The 15771-nt window shown below is 35.8% G+C and overlaps 1 non-coding gene across 1 annotated transcript; it reads left to right on the top strand.

Annotated features, from left to right (window-relative positions):
• The first annotated feature begins 5469 nt into the window (after positions 1–5469).
• TRNAR-CCU (transfer RNA arginine (anticodon CCU)) lies at positions 5470–5542 on the top strand. The gene has a single exon. It is a non-coding gene; the product is annotated as a tRNA-Arg (tRNA).
• The last annotated feature ends 10229 nt before the right edge of the window (positions 5543–15771 follow it).

Here is a 15771-nt window from a genome sequence, read left to right as displayed (position 1 = left end):
AGATTACTCCCTGCACAGGAAACCATTGTAGCTCTTAATTAGCTCTTGAATCAAATTCTCCAGCATCTGCCCCAAGGCCTTCAACTCTTGTTGCTCATTTTACTGGTGTTATTCCATGGTGCACATATTCAGATAGAATAAACCATCTTTTCATCTAAACACACCTAGTCACTTCTGTCTCTGAGTTTACAGGCTTCTTCTGTCCCTTTTGAAAATGTACTCTTTTGCATTACACTAAGCTGTGTGGCCCTCGTCCTTCAGGATTTTTCCTTCAAATTCCCTTCTCTGCTGAACTTTAACTTCTCTGATTAGCTAGATTCCGGTAGGTCCCTTCACCTTGGCATTTCCTTAGCTTTTTGGAATTGAGTTTTTTAGGGCTGAGGATTTAGCTTAAAACATTAAGCATTCACTAAATTTTAGCTATAATATATAAATATATATTCATGTATAATTATATTAATTATATATAATAACATGTAGTATAAAGTGTAATATAATGAAGTATTTTATATTAAATATTATAATATGATAAATATATAATATTTATATAAGTATATACATTTATCCCAGGCTTTCTGTCTTTAAGCACTTTGGACACATATTTACAAAATGAACACAATTCTAAAAAGCAGGATCTTTTCTTACAGTCATTCTACTGATAATAAAAATGAATCATGGAGAGGTAAAATAACATGCCCGAAGTAATGGCTGATAAAGATTGAGACTGAGTGGATTCTGAAGCGGGCCATCTGGCTTCAGTTATGTACTGTTCATCACCAAACTCTAAGCTGCATTAGCTTACATTCATGTATGGGTTTTCTCTGTTGGAGATTTAATGTCTTAGTTATATTTGTTCATTTGACTCCCATATTTGATTGGCAGAACCCAGAGGTCAGAAACTTTACAGATAAGTCACATATCTAGAAATATGCTTTCCACAGAGTGGAATCTCAAAACATTGCTGCCTAACCCACTAGCTAATATTTCAGGAGGATTCGTTTTATCATGAGACTGCATGATAAAATTATTTGGCTTAGTCTGGGGGACTCAGAAAAGCATTACTTGAGAAGGCCACATTTAAGGCTCTGAGGATCATTGGAAGTTGGCCAGGTGCGTGTGGAGTAATATTATGGACAGAAGAACAGCATATGGATGGGTCCTAAGAGGATTAGAAACTGGAAACTGAAAATCTAAAAATGGAAGCCAGAATGGCTATATTGCTGTGAGTGACAGAAATACAGAACGGGAGAGGTAGGAAGGGGCCAGAAGACAGTATTTTGTGGACCGTGGTGACATCTGTGTTTTGCACCTTACAATCCCTTTTCTGTGTCCTTGTCTGTCCTCCACAGGCTAGCTCTCTCAGCCCCTGGTGCTTTCTATGTCCTCCCTCTTTCCTCTCTCTACCAGCTCTTGTGAAATGACAAACTTTTCAGTAGTGACTGAGGGGGCTTAAAGTGTAATACCACCCATGGGCCTTCATATTACAATAAGAAGCAGAACCCATCTTTTGTCCCAGTCAAACAAATGAAGGTATAATCACTGTCTTTTACTCATTGACCATTTAGATACGTGAGCAGTAGAGCAGTTATTTTGGAGGTGGTCAGACTGACATCATACTAGTAGGCAGCCACCTACCTGCCAGTCTAAGCTTGGTCATTAGAAGAAAAAGAGAATTCTGTCTCCCCAGTCCTAGTCCTTTTGGTGTTTCATCTGTTTCTTGTCATTGTGAGGGTGAAAATCCTGGGGGGCGAGAAGGATGCGGGGGTGGCACGTAAAGGAGACAAAGAATTACTAATGGTGTGCGTACGTGTGCATGTGTGTTAAGGAAAAAACTGATTCTGTTCCAATAAATTTGCTATGTATTTCTGTAACTGGGTGGTCAGTCATTCTATCCCATAAATAAGTCAAAAACATAAAAACTAATCCTGAATTTTTTCTATGGTGTTTCAGTTAAAGAAAACACATTATCTAGATCTTTCTTCACATATCATGAATCATGTGGTGCTTGAACCTGCCACTTCAAGCCTTGATTAATAATATGCCTAATTGCTTTCCTTTTCTTTCTCACAGCTGGCAGATGGAGTGTTGTAGATGTGACTGAACCACACTGACGGTATTTATGCTGCAAACAAATGGTGTTACAGTCTGTGGATTTCTCCTCTTTGATCCAAATACCCTAAAGACAAGGCACAATTCTGAAAATCTATCTGTGTTTCCACTCTAGTCTCTGCTGCCTTCTTAATTTTTATACAAGCACATTTGGGATTTGAGCCCATCGAAAGGTGATCCTGAGGATTGTAGCTCATTTCTGTACAGCTCGCATGATGAGGAACTTGCAAAATCGAAGCTTTGAGAGAGATATTTGAGACCTGCACTGCTTGCTTTGAGAAGAACATTCATTAATACTGTTGTTCTTCATGCTCTTTGGTCTTGCAAGGAATGTAGCTATGCATTTGGAGTAGACATTAATCCACCAGATTTAAAAATATCCATTTGGACGTTTTGCTGCTCCTAAACAATTTTATTTTTCACTTTTGCTAGTGTTTGCCTTCAGCTTGGGATATAAGTGCTTTGTCTTCATTAGTTCATGCCCATTTGCTATTCAGTTCAGTGGCCTCTGGGATTGGAGCATGTGGGAGAAGGAATCTCTCACAAGGTACACAGTGTGAGGGAGAGGCAGATTCTATGATATCAGAGGGGAAGTCACACTCTTCACAGGTAACACCTGCTGGGGGAATTGTTTTCTGAGGGAGATTTCAGTTGCACAAGTCTTCCTAACCTGAACTGACATGGAGCAGATGGGTAGAGAAACAATGAACAACGAAAAGTAACTTTCAAGGATGGTGTCTGCTGATCACAGGTTTTTACTTGGGGATGAGTAATGTTTAATAGCATCAGGGAAATAGAAAAAAAATAATTAAATAATGGATTTCGGGTTTTGAGGGTAATTCAGGGTATTTTTTATCATTTTAAAATGTAAGCCATTTATTAAAGTATTCATTTGATAATGTATTAAATTATGCACTGGGTGGTTCAGTTGGTTAAGCATCTGACTTCGGCTCAGCTCATGATCTCACAGTGGGTTCGTGATTTGATCCCTGCGTCAGGCTCTGTGCTGACAGTTGAGCCTGGAGCCTGTCTCAGATTTTCTGTCTCCCTCTCTCTCTGCCCCTCCCCCACTCGTGCTCTGTCTCTCTCTCTCTCTCTCAAAAATAAACATTAAAAAATTCTTAAAAAATAAATTATGTGCTGAAATAATTAACAGCATAAATTGCCATATTTTTTTTAAGTTCATTTGTTTATTTTGAAACAGAGAGATAACCAGCAGGGGAGGCACAGAGAGAGAAAGGGGGACAGAGGATCCAAAGTGGGCTCTGTGCTGATAGCAGAGAGCCAGATGTGGGACTTGAGTTCATGAACTGTGAGATCATGACCTGAGCTGAAGTTGGATGCTGAACCCACTGAGCCTTCCAAGTGCCTCAAATAGCCAGCTTCTTGAACCTCCCTCTCTCCCTCCCTCCCTCTCTTCCATTTCTCCCTCCTTCCTGTACTTGCTGGTCTCTGTTTTTATCAAAGTTATAACATATACTCTTTAAGGTGCAAACTTTTTTTCCTTATAAATTAATAGTTGTCTCATTTTCATGTAAAATGATTTCTATTTAGTTATCATTAATTCTACCCCAAATTCTGTCAGTTGTCTAAATCTCAATATATTTAGATGATATAAAAATTTGGCAGTTTCAAGTTTTTGAAGCTCTTTCTGAGCTTTCTAATCTGGTTGCCCTGACACTGGGCGTGTGGAGGGGTCTTCTAAGAATTCCCTTATCAGCATCCCAGGGCTTCTTTTCTCCTTTATTCTGCTAAAAGCCCTATTTTTTTTGCATTCCATGTGTTCCTTCACTTTGTTGGAGCACAACCTCTATTAGCTGTGAAGAAAGGGGGTGATGGGAGTTAACTTTTTCAAGAGCTTGTCTGTTGGAAATATTTATTTCATTCTCAGTTATATAAAATTCAATATTAGACATAATTTTCCTTTTTGTCTTTTGTAGACTTCATTGTCTTCATTTATTCTCCATAAATATTGCACTTGGATATCTGATCTTTTGCATAGAAGTGATAATAACCCATCACACAGGATGTTGTGACGATTTAATGAACTACTCAGAGTTGAGCACTTAGTACCTGGCGTATATTAAGCTGTTAATAAGTCCTAGCCTTTTAAATTCACTTTGGTGAAATTCTCTTGAATGATGCATGGGGACAGTTTTCTTCTCTTCCTTTTCTTTATTCTCTGTCTGGAACTCATATTATACCTGAACAGGACCTCTAATTTCTTGTTTTTCTCTACTGTTTTTTGCCTTTGTCTGTTTATTGAACTTTCTAGGGTATTTTCTTACATTTTTCCCTTTGTCTTTCAAATCGTCTCTTGAATTTTTCATTTTCAGTACCATGTCTTCATTTTCTGGGGATCTTAATTGTGATTTTATATTGAATGTTTTGCTTCTTATGAACATTCTACTTTTCTTCCAAATTTAAACTTATCTTTGTTTGTTCTGGATTCTTTAAGTTAGAGATTTTCCCAGGTATCCATTGAATGTTAGTTGTCTGCTCTTAATTAAAGGCCCGTGTCCTCCAATTATTGGATACAAGCCTTCGACTTTCTCATGGGCACCTTAACAATAGCCCCCTCTTTCCAAACCTGCTTCTCCTTCAATCTTCTGAGTTTATGTAAATGACACCATTACCCAACCAGCTGCTCAAGCTGAAACTTTAGAAATTATCCTGGGTTTCTTCTATTACCATGGACATACAAAGTAATGAGCTTACAAAAACATATACTATCCCTCTTCTCTTCTCCAGCATGCTCAAACCACAGTAGACGTCTATTAGATCCTTAAAATTTTCAAGCTTGTTTCCCTTAAGAATATTTGTCCTTTTGCTGGAATGGTCTTCTGGATTTCAGGATAACTCAGTCCCTTTTATATTTAGTCCTCAGCTAATTACAGTATCTTCAGAGAAGCCTTCCTTGGCGTTGCAAGTAAATTAACAACGCACTGATTCTCTATCATATCCATTTATATTAATTGTGTGTAAAGTATCACTATCTGGTATTTTTTATGTTTACACCATTTGTTTCTATGTTTATTTTTGTTTATTATCTCTTATCAATTAACGTAAGCTTCATGAGTGCAGGCACCTTGTCTGTGCACAACTATATTCCTAGTGGCACACAGTGGTTAATATTTGTCAAATACAAAATAATATGTGATGCAAAATTGTGTATTGAAGGCCCTGGTTACAGTGGACTGAGTGAGAAAGCTGTTTTACTTTCCTCCAGTACTTTGCAAACCTATTCAATAAACTTCTTTTTCCCTTATTGATAAAAGTTCCATCAAGTTGAATAGCTTTTCCCTTTGCTTTCATGAAGTAAAACCTTAGGCTTATTTTATATATAAAAACTCTAGATATGCCTGGCTGGCTCAGTCGGTAGAGCATGCGACTCCTCATCCCAAGGTTGTGAGTTCAAGTCCCACATTGGGCATTGAGCTTACTTAAAAACAAAAACCCAAAACTCTAGACTGTCATCTAATGGAAAGCTCTCTTCTGCCCTAGGGTTTGTTTCATTCTTAGAGTTCTGTAGTAGGAAAAGGCAAGGGAGAAAGACTTGGTAGACTGCTCATAATTTCCCCACATTGCTCTTTCCTCCTCATTCCTCACTCACTAGGATTTTTCTGTCTCTTCTAGAGAATGTTGACTGCATTAGCATATTATCTAAACTGGGACACTCTTGTGAGCAAGGGGCAATGTTATTAAAAGAGACCCAGAGGCACCTGGGTGGCTCAGTTGGTTAAGCATCTGACTTCAGCTCTGGTCATGACAGCTCAGCACTGATGGCTCAGAGCCTGGAGCCTGCTTCAGATTCTGTGTCTTCGTTTCTTTCTGCCCTTCCCCCACTCGCCCTGTCTCTTTCTCCTTCAAAAATAAATAAACAGTAAAAGAAAAAGAGGCCTACACCACAAGCATGAAGTGGGCCTAGCCCTAGCACATGAGGACAGGGAATCTGGTTGTCTAATTCCAGGCCCAGGAATAGTGGGGATCTAGGAAAAGAAGGGTAAAGACAGAAAAATGTCAACTGGTGGGGTACAATTAGTACTTGGCACTAGAGTTTTCAGTGTGGTAGATGCACACTTCCAGATTTCTCTTGCACGGAGCATCTTTGAGGACTTCTCAGAGCAGCTCTATGCCATTCTCCCCTGCCCCTGGGACCCCAAGAAACTCTCTGAAGTTTCTGGCACAAGTGGTGCCTCTTCTGGCTGTGAGCCATGGCCTTTGCCTTGGAATTTGTATTCTTAGCTTCACCTCTAGCCTCCTTCTGCAGAGCTCACTCCATTCCACGCAGAAAGCTCTTCCGGGTAGGTGTGCTGTGCAAGATTGATCACTGTCCTCTCCAACTCTACACAGTCCACATCTGGTACCCTGGGCTCTGCCATCAGTTAATGGGCACTTTGTTCTTTTATAGCCCTCTCTCCTTTTTCTGCCCACTCTAGCCAATCTCTTATTATCTTTTAGGCTTCTTGTCATAAGTCAGGTACAACCTGTGTACCCACAGATGTCTCCATAACCCTCAGAAACATGTGTCCAACTCTATAAATATTTCTCTGAGGGTCTCTCTTGAGGTTTGCTGTAGACAAGCAACCCTCTCCCTGCCACAGACCTCCACAAACTCTTTGTAAAGAAGTCTGTGCTATAGTTCACTTTAACTTCCTGAAGTCTCCCTTATCTTCCCTTATTTAGCTTGGGGCTGGCAATGGGCTATTAATACTGGCAGAATCTGTTCCACAAACTGACTCTAGGAAGGTCTAGTGCCTTATTTTAGGGTGTGAAATACCAAATACCTTTGATAATGTTCCTAGCCTTTTGACCCTCAATTTAAACTCCAAGACAGTGAGAAAAAGTCACGTGTAATACCGTTATGCTAATTTTAATTAAAGACTTTTTATGTACTGGGCATTTTGTGTGTAATTTCTCATTTAGCTCGCACGATAGTTCCATTGAAGTAGGAGCCATCTCCATTTTACAGATGGAGAAACTGAGGCCAAGATATATTAAATAATGAAAACTAGACAAATAACTATCACACAAATAATGTTAAGCCAGTCTAGATTTGGACCCAGGAAGTCTACTTCAGAGACTATAGTATTAATCACAATACCATCCTGCCCAATGAGGATTAGGTAGAGTAAATGAGAAGCTGTCTCTTTCACACCTCTGTCTCTTCGGAATCTTAACCCTGGTGGTTTACATCATAGTGAGATATCAAAGGAATTTTATGTTAGCTGATTAATAATAACAAGAGGAAATCCTTTGCCATGTAGATAATCCACTTTAAGGAATGTGAGGGTTCAAGCATGTCTGCCAGATGAAATATAAGGGGCAATTGCAAGAGGCAGTTGATGTCTTGTGGGGCAGAGAAGCAGAAAACTGAGGTGACGTAAGGTGTAGAATAAAAAAAAAAACCTTTTCATCTTTCTTTCAACTTCAGATTTTTTGTTTAGCTCAACAAAGGTGGGATTCTTTCTGAGGCTGGGATGAGGTTTTCCAATTACTTAGGAGTAAAAGGAGTGATACATATAGTGTAGAGAGGGAGCCAGTGTGTTTTAATTTGAATCTAAATAGAACAGAAGTGAAGAGAAACTCAGATTCCATTGATTTTCTCTGCTTTTTTTTGATAATGGTCATGATTATCTTGTAAATGAAAGTATTTTGTTCATGGCTTTCCAGTGATTTTAAATATTTTTACTTTTATCCCTTTAATATCCCATTAACACTTTGCTAGATCATTGTATTTCTATTTTCTTCACCTTAGAACTCTTCAGCTCAAACCTGTTTGGCCATAACCTAACTCAGTGCCCAAGTTTTGTTGCCTCCAACATGTCAACTGCTAAGAACTGCCTTTTTTTCCTACAAATAATTTTGTTACTGCTCTATGGATTGGTCACACAAAGCTTCTTAGCCAAAATACACACATTACTATTGCTGACTAGAGACAGACTTCCATTGAGAACTACTGTGATATTTAATTTCCAGCAATATACATCAAACATAAATAAAGTGATATATACAAACCCAGTTTCCCAACTGAAAAAATATGAGAAACATGTCATGGTATTCTTTGGGTTTGTTGTACGTCCTGTGCTCCAAGGAGCCCATGATCACATTGCTTGCCCTCTCACAGATAGGGCAGACCCTTGCTTTTCTTTGGTGGCTGAGCCTCTAACCATAACCTCTGTCACTGCTTTCTGGATGTTATTTTTCTCCTCTGCCTGATACAACCAATTATTGTTTTCTTTCCCCCCAAGGGTGTGTTGATTATGTCATTGTCACTCTTGTAGCCAAAGTCACATCAGTCTTGCTTTCTGTTAAATTCACTTTGAAATCTTGGCATTTGATTCCAAGGCCTTTTTGTGCTCTCCTCTCCTTTTTAAAATTTTCTTCCTGTACTGTGATCGTATTTTGTTGTCTCTTTTGATATGAAAGTGTCTGCACTTGACAGTCTTGTCAGAGTGTTTTTCTTTATTTCGAATACTTTATTGTATATGTCACTGTGATTGTACAATTGTGTCATAATATTTGTCACATTCACAATTTTGATGTGTTCAGTATTTGTCCTATTACTGCCACAGATACAAGATAACCTTTTATCAAATACTTTTAGAGATTTCAGACAGTCTCAAAGAACAGTAAAGCAGAAGTTATTTTTGTTATTCCTAAAATGTTCTGCAAACAGTCTATAAAACAGGGAAATAAGTTCCTCAGTCTCCCAGATTTCCCAGATTGTTGATTAAAGCTGACAATTTCATCATGCTCTTTTCTTGAGTTGTTCTCATATCACGGTAAATGGATAGCTAAATGATTTTTCCATATTCTTGTTTGAATATGGGGGCTCTCTTGAACGGGAAGCCAGAACTTCATACTCTGAACACTCACAGTAGCAGAATTCTTTTTTATCTGTAGTCTCTTGTGGATAAAGTATGTCTCTTTGAGTTAGCATGATTGTAAAAGTATGTGTAAGATGCTGTAAACATTAAGGATATTTGGAGGAAAAGAAAAATTAGGATTTTCTTCTTGTTCTGCAGTGTTATCTTAGAACTCATAAGGAGTAAGAGGATAATCCACTCCTGAGGGCGAGACATAATTTTGATAACGTAGCTATGAGATATGTTGCTGTTTGTCCAGAATACAAAGTTAGCAATAGCTCAGTGTTAATGACTTTTCTTTTTCCCCAGTAGACTCAGCATCCTTTGGTTTTGAAGGCAATACTTCTTCTTGAGTCCTCTAAGATTTATTTTACCCTTTAGTCCTTCAGAAAATGTCACAAACTCAAATTGGAGCCCCTTCCCTTCTTGTGGCCTGTACTTATCCAAATTTAATCTCTCTGCCCTTTCCCTCTTGATCTTCTTTTTATTTCAATTACTTATTTCTTCAAACACTAGACTAGAATTTTATTATTTATTTAGTTAGTTAGTTTACTTATTTGTTTTAAAAGAGACAGAGAAAGTGCAAGCGGGGGAGGGGCAAAGAAAGAGTGGGACAGAGGATCCAAAGCAAGCTCTGTGCTGATAGCAGAAAGGCCCATGTAGGGCTCGAACTTTCAAACCATGAGATCACGACCTGAGCTGAAGTTGGATGCTTAACTGTCTGAGTCCCCCAGGCACTCCAACTAGACTAGAATTTTAAAGTCTCTTTTTAAAGCATTGAAAGGGCCTTGACAATTTTAATTTCCAATCATTTGGTTTGCAGAGAAAACAGTGAAAACTTGGGTTAGAGGCATGACTAGGGTAGCTGGCAAAGGTTGTATCATTTAAATTCAGCTTTCCAAAGTTCACCTTAATACATGGGATCTTTCTTCATCTTAGGTGAGGAGTCTTTCCATGCAGTTATTTAGGAATGAAAACTAATAACAGAAGCAAAATATCACTGAGTTCCTTCTCAGTGAGGGAAAATGCAGTAGTGTGAGTCATCAATCCTAGTAGTAGGGTCCAATTTCATCATAAAGATATGCCCATCTGTGCTCATGTTACTGAAAGCACATTCCTCTCATGTCTTTAGGAAGAAATTTTCAATGATAAATAAGAGGGCAGAATGGCTCCCATTACTATTTTAGTGTGTTAAGACGAATCACTTAGTGTTTATTATACCAATTAATTAACTCCCTGTTTATTTTGTGCAATTATTTGCTGTTAGTGGATAGATAATGAATTCCTGTTGGCAGAAGGAGGATAAGAGCAGAAATTTTAAAAGATCTGAAATTCTGGCTCAGGATTTGAGTCTTAAATGGGAAAGTTCAAAGCTGTCAATTGGATGCCACGTAATCGCATGAACTGGTACTGCGTTTCATCACTTTTTGAGCATCAGATCAGCTTGCTGAATTACTGAGTTATGGCCACTCAGTGTTTGAACTTGCAGTGAACTGCTTGCTCTAATAAGGTTTCATCTTCATTATAAGTTGATATTACAAATAAGTTCAAATATGTAATTAGATGCGAAGCTCTTGAAGAGTAATTTATTAGAAGAAGGTAAATTTGGGGGAACAAATATAAGGCTATTAAGATATTGATAGAAGATTAGGACAGTCACTATTAGAATTTTATAAACAAACATTAAAGTGCCACTTTTTAATGAAACAATATTTTAAATAAGCAAGTCATTGGCTGCCTTTTCCTTGACATTTCATTATTCCATGAATTACATATTCAGTTTGGCCATCATGATATGAAAGCTTAGTTACTAAATAGCAGATTAAAAAATTGATGATGAATATTTCAGAGATTTCAGGAACTCAGCCTCTCAGCATTTCTTATAATCTATCCTACCGATTTATATCACAATGTGTCAGCAGACAAACACATTTTAGTAAGCCTGATATATTAAATAGGATACCATTTTTTTAGTCAAGATTTATATATTAAAGGCAATCCGTGGACATTGTGATTGGCCAAAATGATTATGTCAACATCAAAAGAAATTGCCCCTAACATTTACATTTGTGTTGCTTTCTGTTTGTTACTCAGTTATTAACTAGAATATGATAAATACACACCTCACCCTCACACATAAATATGTCTAAATACTCTTAAGATTTAGAACCTTTTGAAGTTGTAAAATTTTAGAAAATGAAATTATTTGGATTTAATTAGAAATTTGTCATAGATTTTCACAAATGGATTAATCTTTCAGCCATGAATATTATATCAGAGAAAATAGCCAATGAAAGTATTAATGGTGTTTACAACTTTTAAAGATTTACATTTTCCTGTTATAAATAGCTTGAATGCCATATAAGACATTAAGGAATTGTATCTCTTTAGTTGTTATCACTATATATTGTAAGCAGTTTTGTTTTTAATGTGAAAGGGATAACTACCGAACTCAGAAAAAGATCTACAATTGAATCATCATTTTGCTGCATTCATTATTCGATTTTCAGGAAGTAACTGTGTATTTTACCTTTTATTACCTATTATATGGGGATAGTAATATGCTTTATGATGTTGTTATGTGGATTACATTTAAGAGAACATTAAAAAGTATCAGTCACCTAAGCGACCACCTCTTGATCTCGGCTCAGGTCATGATCTCACCGTCCATGAGATCAAACCCTTCCTCGGGTTCTGCACTGCGAGTGCAGAACCTGCTTCAGATTCTCTCCCTCTCTGCCCCTCCCCCACTCATGCAGGCCCTCTCTCTCAAAATAAATAAATACAAACTTAAAAAAAAAGAAACATTAAAAAGTATCTAGTTTGTTCTTGCTTAGCACTTAATAGAGTATACTTAATATGGTATCAAGCACTTTGTGCATGGAATCTTTAATCTTTAAGCACAAGCAAATATATATCAATTTATTGAGAACTTACTAAATGCCTTATGCAATAACATATCTAATATTTTACCATTAACCTTTAATGTTAACATTAATGTTATATTAATTACATTTTATAGGTGATGGCACTTATATCCAAAGTCAACATATTTTAATTTATTGACTCCATTGCACAAGTCCTTGAAAGGTGTATAATTATTTCATTTTCAAAACTCTAGTTTATAATTATGACTTGTGTCATTGATTTCAAGAAGCAAACCAATTTCAGAGATGTCAAAATATTAAAAAATGTGCATCCTTTAATTGATGAAATAATGTGACACCTAGCAAGCGGGAGAACTTGGCTTTAGAATCCAGGCAATCTTTTTTCCAGAGCCTTCCTGCTTATTCCCATCACTGTACTTTCATGCGTAGAGTAAGGGTTCAACAGATACAAATTTATTCCTTACAAAAATATACAAACCCAACAAATATGCCTATCAGTACACAGTTTTTGACAGTTTTCACCTAGGTATTTGGGAGCATTAAAAAAGTGAAAGAATGGGAGTAAATTCTAACTGTCTTCTTGACAAATGTTACTGAATGTCTGCTGAACACAGACATACCTAATATGCATACATTTATTATTTGTAGAGAGAATGATCAGTTAATTGTGGCAAACTAAATGAACATAAATATTTTTATATTCTCTTTCTTTTCACAGTTTTTTTTTTATTTTATAATATCAATATGTAGAAAGAAAAAAAAAACAACTCTTCTTACTGGATGTCTAAAAGCAAAATAAAGCAAAACAAAACAGAAATCTTGAATGTCCTTTTCTGAATTAAAATTAGCATACTAGTGATAGAAGGATATTTTACAACATAATCTTTCTTATGTTTATGTATTCTGCACTTTATATTGACACTAGAGACATTTCCCTTGAAACTTAAAATGGACAAAAACTTCTCTTTCACTACTATTATTTTACTATTGCTCAATAACTCACAGCAAATGTTCTGGGTCATGAAACAGTAATTAAAAATTATAATTATTGAAAAGAAAAATACATATGAAACTATATGTATAGTATAAAAACCTTAACAAAAGAGGGTAACTGGAAAACTATTAGCAATATTAAGAGTTTTGGCCATGTGGGTGGCTTAGTTGGTTAAGCATCGACTTTGGCTCAGGTCATGATCTCATGGTTGATCCCTGCATCAAGCTCCAGGCTGACGATGTGTAGTCTGCTTGGGATTCTTTCTCTCTCTCTCTGCCCCTCCCCCACGCTTTGTCCCTCTGTCTCAAAGTGAATAAACTTAAAAAATAGAAATAATAAGAGTTTCTTAAACAAGTTAGGTATCAAATAAATGTATAAAAAGAAATTTAGCAGTGATTATTTTAGAATAGAAAAATTCTTATCAGTAAGTAATAAGAAATATAAAATACCTAGAAAATGTCTTTGAAGTTCTGTGTAGGTCAAAAAAATATTGAAAGACATAAGAACATACATGATTTAGTGGGGAGATATATTTTGGATGAAACACTCAATATTGTAATGTCTATTCTCCCAAAATAACTTAGATGCTTAATTGAATTCATAAGAAAAAAACATTATAAATTCATACATTTAATATAATTATAATTAAATACCAACAAGATTTTTTCATCTCTCTTTAAAACAAAAACAAACCAAAAAACTTAATTTACAATATAAATTTTAACCTGATTGCCAAGTAGAAGGTATTTCTTTTCTTGAACTAAGTACAAGAATTCTAAAGCTCATGTGGAAGAAGATACAAAGGAACTTTAAGAAAATAAAAATAACTAAATAAAATGGGCATTTAGCATATTAAATCATATAATAAAAATACATTTTTCAGAGTGGTACCAATATAGCAATATACAAATTTATCAGTGGAATAAAATTTTAAAATCTGTAAATACACCAAAATTCATATGGACACTTAGTACATTTTACAAAAGTGCAAAAATAGTTTGATAATTATCATCTTGAACAACATATAATTAGATTCCTACTTCTCACAGTCCATGTATATAAACTCTCATATGAATCAAAAACTTAAATATAAAAAACAAAGTATAGGAAAACATGGGAGACTTATTGTGACTAACCTTATAGTTGGCTAGGTTTATTTAAGTAAGATAAAATTAGTCCAGAAAGGATAGGATTGATAAATGTGAGTATTTAAAAATTTCAAAGAGTATCCTCATTATATAAAACACCTCTGTCAAAGATAAAAGAAAGTCTGTAAAAGTGTGCTTCACTTAATATCATATACAAAAACCTAATTTATTTAATATATTTCAAGTGCATTCAAATCAAGAGGAATGAGAACTTCAGCATAATATTCAGATGACATGGGTTTTAACAGTCTATATAAATAAATTTCATTTTAAACAAAAGAAAGTTGTTCAATCTCATCTGTAATGTTACAAATACAAGGTAACATTTTTCATCTATTTGGCCAAATAGTATAAATTCTGAAAATGCACTCAGTAAGGGTATGGCGAGTTAGGGAATCTCAAGCATTGCTGGTGGGAGTATTAACTGATGCAAACAAATGGAGGGAAATTTAGCTATTTATTTCAGAATAAGAGATGCATCAACCCTTTGCACCAACAATTCCACTTTTAGGTATGCAATCTCCAGACTTACACGCATGTTCAGGATTTTAATTGTGGGTTTTTTTTTATAAGACCAAAAGACAATAAACAATCTGTGTATCCATTCATGGGGAGCTTGTTGAGGAGTTTCCATGTTAGGCTATCAAAAAGAATTATTGTCTTAGTCCATTTGGGCTGCTATAACAAGATATTGTAGACGGGTGGCTCATATAGTAACTTAATGTGGCAGAAAGGGGTGATGGAACTCTCTAGGGCTTCTTTTATAAAGATACTTAACCTAATAATGAGGGCTCCACTCTCATGACCTAATCACCTCCCAAAGGCGCCACTCTTAATCTCATCACAGTTGGGTATTAGGATTTCAACATATGAGTCTTGGGGGGGGGGGGGGAGTAACATTCAGTTTATAGCAATTATATCTCTATCTTTATCTGTCTATCATCTATCAATCTATCATCTACCTTCCTACTGATATGTTCGGTTACATATTAATGTCATGAAAAAGCATGGTGTGGACTATTGGCAGAGTACTTTCTATTTCTTTATATGGAAGTGATATTTTAGAATGCATGGGACATTCTGGAAGTATATATAAGTAGCTGAGTACAGCCTGTGTCTTTGGGGCAGGGAACAGGGTGACTGGAAGACAAAGGAGGACATTTTGTTGTATACCATTTCAAACAATAAAAGAGAATTGTTGTATCAGGAACCTGTATTGTCTATTTTTTTAAAAAATAAATAAATTAACCCCCCCAATCAAAACGCTAATAGAAAATTTAATACCTCTCTGCATTTTCCAAATTCTATGTAATGAACATAAATATTAGTTAAATAGCTTAGTCTTGTGTTTTATAATATGGAACTAGATTCACAATGCCTGCTTCACCACTTAGTTACGGGAAGTTGTGTAACTTCGCTAAGCCCCAATGAACACCTTGTGTTATATATTTCAATAGCATGGTTTCATTACACTCATCAAACTTTTAGGTTGTTAGCCTTATCCGTTTTACCCATTTGGTTTGAGGCTTTCAGTTGGCGGGGATTGTGTCTGTCTTGTTTATTGCTCAGTCTTTATTGTCCAATACAGTATTTGACATAAAGTTTTAATCAACAAGTATTTATTTAATATAATTGGATAAACACAACTAAGATGTTTGAAAATATCTATTATTTTCATGTCTTAGAAAAATAATTTACAACTAATACAAACAATAGATTTGCAAACACAATTTGAAAATATTAGAAATCATACATATACAATC

This window comes from Neofelis nebulosa, chromosome 10, assembly GCF_028018385.1.
Source record: "Neofelis nebulosa isolate mNeoNeb1 chromosome 10, mNeoNeb1.pri, whole genome shotgun sequence".
Lineage (NCBI taxonomy): Eukaryota > Metazoa > Chordata > Mammalia > Carnivora > Felidae > Neofelis > Neofelis nebulosa.
Note: the sequence above shows the minus strand (reverse complement) of the source record. Positions and strands in the feature narration are given on the sequence as shown.